Below are 8,143 nucleotides of genomic sequence, written 5' to 3'. Positions count from 1 at the left end.
CAAATTGGAAAATAATATTTCCTGGTCGGCCTAAGGTCGGGAAAATCAGTCTATCAGCCCTAATTGACAAGTATATAAACTACATTTCCTCTCCCATTTTAGGAGAGGGAAAAAAGGCGGAAACGATATTCAAGCATTCAAACATTCAAGCATTCAAGCATTCCTTCAAGCAATTGATCATTCTAAGTCTCCATTCAAGGCTAAGTGTTGCATTCAAGACAAGGATTCAACCATTGAAGAGGAGATCACATACAACACATTACATACAACATACATTACACCTTCGCATGTAAGAATACAAACATTCTTACAACAAGGTATCAGTACTTGTTTACATTACAAACATTTACATTTACAGCATTCTCATTTCTTGGTTAATTCCAAAACCGGGGTTTGACCTAAAGGCAAACCCCTCATCCCCCAATCGTCCTCTCTTTTCTGTGTGTAGGTTGCAGGTACGCGGCTGTAATTGAAGATCTGGAGTCCTTGTGCAGAGACGAACAGATCCCCCTTCGTTTCGTGGATTTTTCGGAGGACCGTGTGCACGCCGGGCGCCATCGTCTCGTCAACTTTCGTTCAAATTTGCAGAACAGCACCGTCTCGACATTTTACTGCTAATTCCAGGTCCGCAGCTTCATATCATATTCCTATCTCTGTTTATAAGTGAATCTTTCCTACTTTACATGCATTCATAGTTCAATCTTTCTATCTACATTTCTTTACAAAAGAGGGTATCCTTGATGTCTTAACCCTTGAAACTCATATAGAATCCAATCTTGCATTTTGTGGGGTTGGATCTTGTGGGTTTCAACCCCTCTTTTGAATGTAAAGTCTCTCCGAAGTGAAAACCATCAACCCTAGTGACCTCCCTTCTCTCTCCTCGGAGTTGGGGAGGGGAGAACGACTAGGGTTCGATTTTTTCCGCTTTACATTTTGGTGAACCTGACGTGAACATCCTCATTCTAATTATTCATGGTTAGATCTGAAAATTTTGTGCCCTTAATTACATTTGCATGTTTGATCTTTTGCAAATTTTAGAGGCTAATTGCATAAAAACCTTAAAATTTTCTTTTAGTAATTAAACCTGTGAAACGTTTAATTGTTAATGCTTGTTTCAGATCTACCCTTCTATTGCAAATTATCAATTCATATTTGTGCTTTAATTCTGAAAATTAAGTGGTTAAATGTCAAAACCCTAATTTTTAAAACCCTCTTGATTCAACCTTTGACTGATAATTTCACTAATCAAAACACCTCCAAATCGGCTGTAACTTTGGATTCCGCAATAAAATCACAATATCTTTCATCCCTTAAAATTTGGAAAAAAGTTGCGATGACCGTGTGCACCCCGAGCGCCATCGTCCCCGACATTTTTTCCGAAATTTCGGGAGCTAGATCTTACTGTATTTTTCTGCTAAAGTCCAAAATTTTGGCTGCTTTTATCAAATTTAACACTTTCAAAATTAAAGTCAAAGTTGGTCTAGCGATTGCTTGGATTGAGGCTTCTAATCATTCAAAAATTGTGGAAACTGAAATTCATGTCAAAATTGTGTTTCTTACAGTCCTAAATCTGAAAAGTGTGTTAGCATTCATCCGAAATTTCAGTGCTTTATTCAAATTTTTGCAGTTTGTGACTTTTGAAATTAAGTGTTTAATTACAACAACTTTGATTTCCACTTTCAAATTCGAATTTTGCATGAAATCGAGTCAACTTTTATAAATTTCAAAACCTGCATTGCTTTCAGTATTCCTTCTAAAATCATAAAATTCAAAATTTCAGTTTCCCTCTCTTTTTCAAAATTCAAAATTTACATTTTTCAACAATCTTGGTAGGGTTCAATTTTGAGATTGCAACTTTAATTTGGCCTATCTACAGATCGTAAAATCACTCAATTTTTTCAGATTAGCTTTAAAATCATCATAACTTTCATCCCTGAAAATTTCAAAAAAAGTTGCAAGGACCGTGTGCACTCCGTTCACCACGGTCCGGGACATTTTTTCCGAAATTTCGGGAGATTGTCCTGATTGCATTTAACAGCTTAAATCTAGGAGATTGGCTGGTTTTATTGAAATTTGCTACCTCTAAAATTCAAAATCTTCTCTCTTTCTTTAGTGCATGAGTTTTACAACAATAAGCCCTACTTACACTATTCCCGTTAGACGAAGCCTTAGAATTAAGTCTTTCCAAGGTTTAATTACTGAGGAGATGGAACCTAATTTGAATGGCCTTTTTAACGAGGACATGGGTAATTCCTCTAATCCTCTTAGTGATGAAGAAGCTCTTCATGAGGTTTCTTAGAACAACTCTCAAAATTGGATAACCAATTTGATGATTTTCGACAATGGATGTCTCAAGAATACCCTGATAGCGAAGCTCTTTCATTAATTGAGGGTCTAAAACATATGGTTCAAAATGATAAGAATGGAATTGATATTTTGCGTGGTATTGCACACATTGTGGATTCGAATGTGATGCCGATGAAAAGTTGTGCCCAAACTTTGGGTTATACACAACCTCCTACTCAAGTTAATCATTCTATTCCTTTGACGACTCCTATTGCTAGTATACCTACTTTTACATCAAACATAATGACTACTTCAATACAAGACATTCCTCCTATGATCACTAGTCATGGGGGCAATCCTTCCTCTTCAATCAATCCAACTTCTTCATTCATTCCTTCAATGAGTGTCCCTATTATATCTCCACAAATGAACATGACGGAAGGGGGCAATTCGTTTTCCATTCCTCCTTGTAGTGTTCCTCCTTTCCAATCATCTCCTATGACTAACTATCATAGTGTCCCGCCACCTTACTCTCTACCTTCTTTCAATAACATAACACATCCATCACAATCTAACACATCTAATATGAACTCTTCGACTGAAGCGACCATTAACAATCTTGCACAAACTGTCTCTTCTTTACAGCAACAAATTGCCTCTATGAATCAATCTAAGTTTAGTGTGCCCACATTTGATGTTGCGAGCCCGCTTTCTCTTGACATTGTTCGAGCTATTCCCCCTAAACATGTTGAAATTCCGCATTTGGAGCTTTATAATGGTAAGGGTGATCCTCTAACACATGTTAAGACCTTTCAAACAATATGTACCGATTTTGCTTATGACCAAAGGTTGCTTGCAAAACTGTTTTCTAGAACATTAAGAGATAAAGCCCTACAATGGTATTGCTCGTTGCCTTCCTATTCTATTTCTTCTTTCGAACAACTTGCAAATGCTTTCATTCAACAATTTCAAAACAATATAAGTCCCAAAGTTACTTTGATTGATTTAATGCATTGTAAACAAGGTGTTAAAGAAAAAGTGACTGATTTCATTGGTAGATATAAGCATTTGTATGCTCAAATTTCCTTTCCAGTGCCTGACAATGATATTCAAAGAATCTTTATTTCCAATTTACAAAAAGATATTAGAGAAAAACTCTTGTTTTTTGAGTTTACTTCTTTCCAACAGTTGTGCACAACTCTTCACAATTATCAACTGACTGTGAGCCAAATGGAACAAGCAAATCCTATGGCTCCGAGTGATAAGGGTGATAGTAGTCAACAACCATTTGGGAAGTTTAAACCGAACAGAGAGTCCATTAAATTCAATGAAAACATCATCAACAACAATGTGAATGCGGCATCAGGTGTGCCTCCTATTTCTAAGTTTTTCAAGAAAGAAAGAAAGTTTACTCCTTTGAATGAATCATTGCATAGTATTATGAATAAGTTATTGGAACAAAATGTGCTTACTCTTCCTCCTATAAGGCAAATAGATCCTGCAAAGATTAACTCACCCTATTTTGATAACAAATCTTTTTGTCAATTTCATCGTCATCCTGGGCATGATACTGAAAAATGTTTTGCTTTAAAGGGTAAAATTCAAGATTTGATTGATAATAATACTATTTCTGTTTCTGGAGTGAATGATAAAGGCAACACATCTGTAACTCCTCCTAACCAAAATCTTAAGATTTTCACTGATCCATTGCCTTCTCATACCTCTAATGCGATTGATACTACTGATTCCTCTGTCTCACCTGATGATCTCGTGTCTATGACTCCGAATGTGATTAACTTTGTGGAGTAGCAGAAAATCCCTAAAGAACCTTCCATCACCTTTGATTCCAGTGAAACTATCAGGGCACCTGATGGTCCTTTATATATAGTTGCAAAAGTCAAAAATACACCTTGCCGTGGAGTGCTTATTGATCCTTCTTGCATGGTTAATGTCATTACTGAAGAATTTCTTTTTACTTTGCAATTGAATCAAGTGATCTATGACAAAACAAATGTGGTTGTGAAATTATTTGATGCATTTTCTTCTCCTACAATTGGTTCTATTACATTACCTATTGAGGTCCATAACAAATCCCTTGATGTGGACTTTGCTATTATTCCATCATCCGAACAATTTCGTGTGAAGCTAGGCTATCCTTGGCTATCTTCCATGAAAGCTATTGCTTCTCCTATTCACAAGTGCTTGAAATTTCCCCATAATGGTGAAGTTGTTACTGTCAATCATAGTCTCTTTGAACCAGCTGAAAGAACTTCTAGCGTTCCTATTGATTACTTTTGGCCTAAACAATTCCAATCTCTTCCTCCGCGAAGTGATCATCTTTTTAAATCTTATCAAAAGTGGAAGAAAGATATGATCCTATCTCTAAGTGAACCTAGAACACCTAAACTTGACATTCCTATCGTTCTTGAGAAGGAAGTTCTTCCTTTGAAAGATAAAACTAATGTCTTTCCTCAAGAAGATTCCCAACCCATTCCTATGAATGTGACTATGCCTATGACTAATAAACTTCCTAAAAGTAGACCTATACCTCGTCGTCATGATGGAATTGGTCTCCTTCCTAAACCAAATATTCCTCCCTTATATGGAGCAGTTCCTCCTCCTTCCTCTTATGGAGAGAAGAGAGCTTCCTCTTCTCCTATTATTCAACCTAAGAGACCACAACCTAAACACCCAAGTGATAAGGATGAGAACATTCCTCCTCCTCAATCTCCTAATCTTCCTACTAAGACTAGACGAAATCGTTTTGCACGTGAATGCTGACGAAAGCGTCGTCTTAGAGCTCAGGCAGCTGCTTCTCAAACTTTGCAATCCCCAAAAACACCTTCAGCCAGTATTATTCCATTTTCTCCTTAGCCGAAAATTGAGCCAAAATCTCCTAAACATAAGATGCATGATGGTCTTGATCCTGTGCGAGTTACAGATCCTATTTTTATAAATCTTGATGATGATATAGATGAAAATGTTATTCATGATGAAAATGTTACTCCTGTTCATTCTGATAGTGAATATGAATATGTTGATGTTGATAACCATTTATCTAACGCATTTTCTAAAACACTTATCCTAGCTCCTAGACAAGAACACCGAGGCTTGGGATATGAACATAGCCCTTGTTTGGATCTTGTGATAGCTCCATCTGCTGTGTTGGATGTTCCTCCTCTAGCGTGTTTCCTACCTTCCCGAAATACTGATCAGCAAGATCGGGGGGTAGATGACGTGCTAGACTAGTTCATTAGCATAGCAGATTCTCCCCTCCTCTCTTTCGTTACTTCTTCTATGTGTTATTCTCATTCTTCTATTTGTTGTCCTTGGTGTTGTCTACTTGAGGACGATGCAAAGCATTGAGATCTCTTGGTCTCTCTCATGTTGACTCAAAAGACACATGTGTTCCCTTCTTCTAGGTGACCTTCCTTGATTGGGGAATGAAGAACAATTATGCATACATACATATGATATACATGAATTATCATACAGCATACTGACCCCGAGGAAAGCGAAGTCACCTTGTGCTTTGTGTTTTGTGTCTATTATCCTTGGGCTTATCTCACACTTGGGGGCTAAATCCTTGTGATAACGTGCTCCTTTCCCTTCTCATTTCTTATATGTATCACTACCTTAAAGCAATCACCCCCGGTGAGGCGTGTGCGATCGCTTTAACGTAGGGGGGCATACATCCCGTTCATATCTTTTCAAGATACTTGAAAATTTCTTGACAAATTTAGCTTTGCCTTGAAAATTTTTGATATCTTTCTTGCATGACTCATAGTGAGGGAACCTTACTACTGACAGTCATGGTTCTCCCTCGTGACCTTCCCTTTTACTTTGTCAATCGAAGTCGTAAGATCCTTAGTCCACTGGGGGCTTGGTGTATCTTGCCTCCTTGACGTGGTGAAAGTCTTTCAATGTTGTTTCCTTGTACTTTACCAGAAGTATTGGCGTACGCTTATACTCCCGCTAAAGTGGGGGCTAAATGTAGCGTCCTAAAATTGTGACACTTGCAATTTCGACTGCATTTGGGTCTTCACGATGGCGATGCAACACGGAACCTGAATGGAGACCCTGAAACTTGTTTATGACATCAAAAACTGCACTTCTCAGCACCCTGGCCTGATCCTCCTTGCACCCTGCTGTCCCTGGAGGTGGGACCATGGTGCCCAGTGCCCTGGTCCTTTAGGACTAGGGCGCCCAGCGCCCTGGTCCCCCAGGACCATGGCGCCCAGCGCCCTGGTCCCTGGCCCTATTTTTGGGCCCGGTCTCTTTTGGGTCTCGGGTCTTTATGTTTGCAAATTGGAAAATAATATTTCCTGGTCGGCCTAAGGTCGGGAAAATCAGTCTATCAGCCCTAATTGACAAGTATATAAACTACATTTCCTCTCCCATTTTAGGAGAGAGAAAAAAGGCGGAAACGATATTCAAGCATTCAAACATTCAAGCATTCAAGCATTCCTTCAAGCAATTGATCATTCTAAGTCTCCATTCAAGGCTAAGTGTTGCATTCAAGACAAGGATTCAACCATTGAAGAGGAGATCACATACAACACATTACATACAACATACATTACACCTTCGCATGTAAGAATACAAACATTCTTACAACAAGGTATCAGTACTTGTTTACATTACAAACATTTACATTTACAGCATTCTCATTTCTTGGTTAATTCCAAAACCGGGGTTTGACCTAAAGGCAAACCCCTCATCCCTAACCCCCCAATCGTCCTCTCTTTTCTGTGTGTAGGTTGCAGGTACGCGGCTATAATTGAAGATCTGGAATCCTTGTGCAGAGACGAACAGATCCCCCTTCGTTTCGCGGATTTTTCGGAGGACCGTGTGCATGCCGGGCGCCATCGTCCCGTCAACTTTCGCTCAAATTTGCAGAATAGCACCGTCTCGACATTTTACTGCTAATTCCAGGTCCGCAGCTTCATATCATATTCCTATCTCTATTTATAAGTGAATCTTTCCTACTTTACATGCATTCATAGTTCAATCTTTCTATCTACATTTCTTTACAAAAGAGGGTATCCTTGATGTCTTAACCCTTGAAACTCATATAGAATCCAATCTTGCATTTTGTGGGGTTGGATCTTGTGGGTTTCAACCCCTCTTTTGAATGTAAAGTCTCTCCTAAGTGAAAACCATCAACCCTAGTGACCTCCCTTCTCTCTCCTCGGAGTTGGGGAGGGGAGAACGACTAGGGTTCAATTTTTTCCACTTTACAATCACATGAAAAATGCACAACTCATGACACACAGATTTTTCATGTGGAAATCCAAATGGGAAAAACAACGGTGGGGATGATTACCCACAAGCTTGTTTTTGAACTCTTTTGAAGCTTTCTCTGTTAGGAGCCTAGTCCGGTTAAAGACTTTACAATAAGGTTATGTTAGGAACCGATCCTGTAAAAGATCACTCGGTTAAGGGATGGCTATATACCCTGTTAAAGGTTACCTCACTAGAGGATTTGTAGAACTCAATGATCTTGAGTCACCTGTTTAGAGGATTTGCAATAAGCATGTTAAAGCTACCCGGTAAAGGGATTTTCCTACTATTAAAATGGTTAGAAGACAACAAGTAAAGCTTTGATCTGATAACAACACCACATGCTAAGGCAGATCCTTTTCAGCTCCTCTACTCTGCAATCACACTCTGCAGTTTTCCACTCATTGGTCTGGCAAGTATCTCATCACTTGGATACAAACACAACATTTCCCAACACAAACAATAACAAACATCATTGACCTTATAGACAACAATTAGGTCGATAGCATAAACCCTAAACATTTTAGGTTTACAATTACAAGTGGTCCAATCCTGACCGTTCAAACACTTTGCA

The sequence above is a fragment of the Cryptomeria japonica genome, chromosome 5 (assembly GCF_030272615.1).
Source record: "Cryptomeria japonica chromosome 5, Sugi_1.0, whole genome shotgun sequence".
NCBI classification, from domain to species: domain Eukaryota; kingdom Viridiplantae; phylum Streptophyta; class Pinopsida; order Cupressales; family Cupressaceae; genus Cryptomeria; species Cryptomeria japonica.
This window is presented reverse-complemented; position numbering follows the sequence as displayed.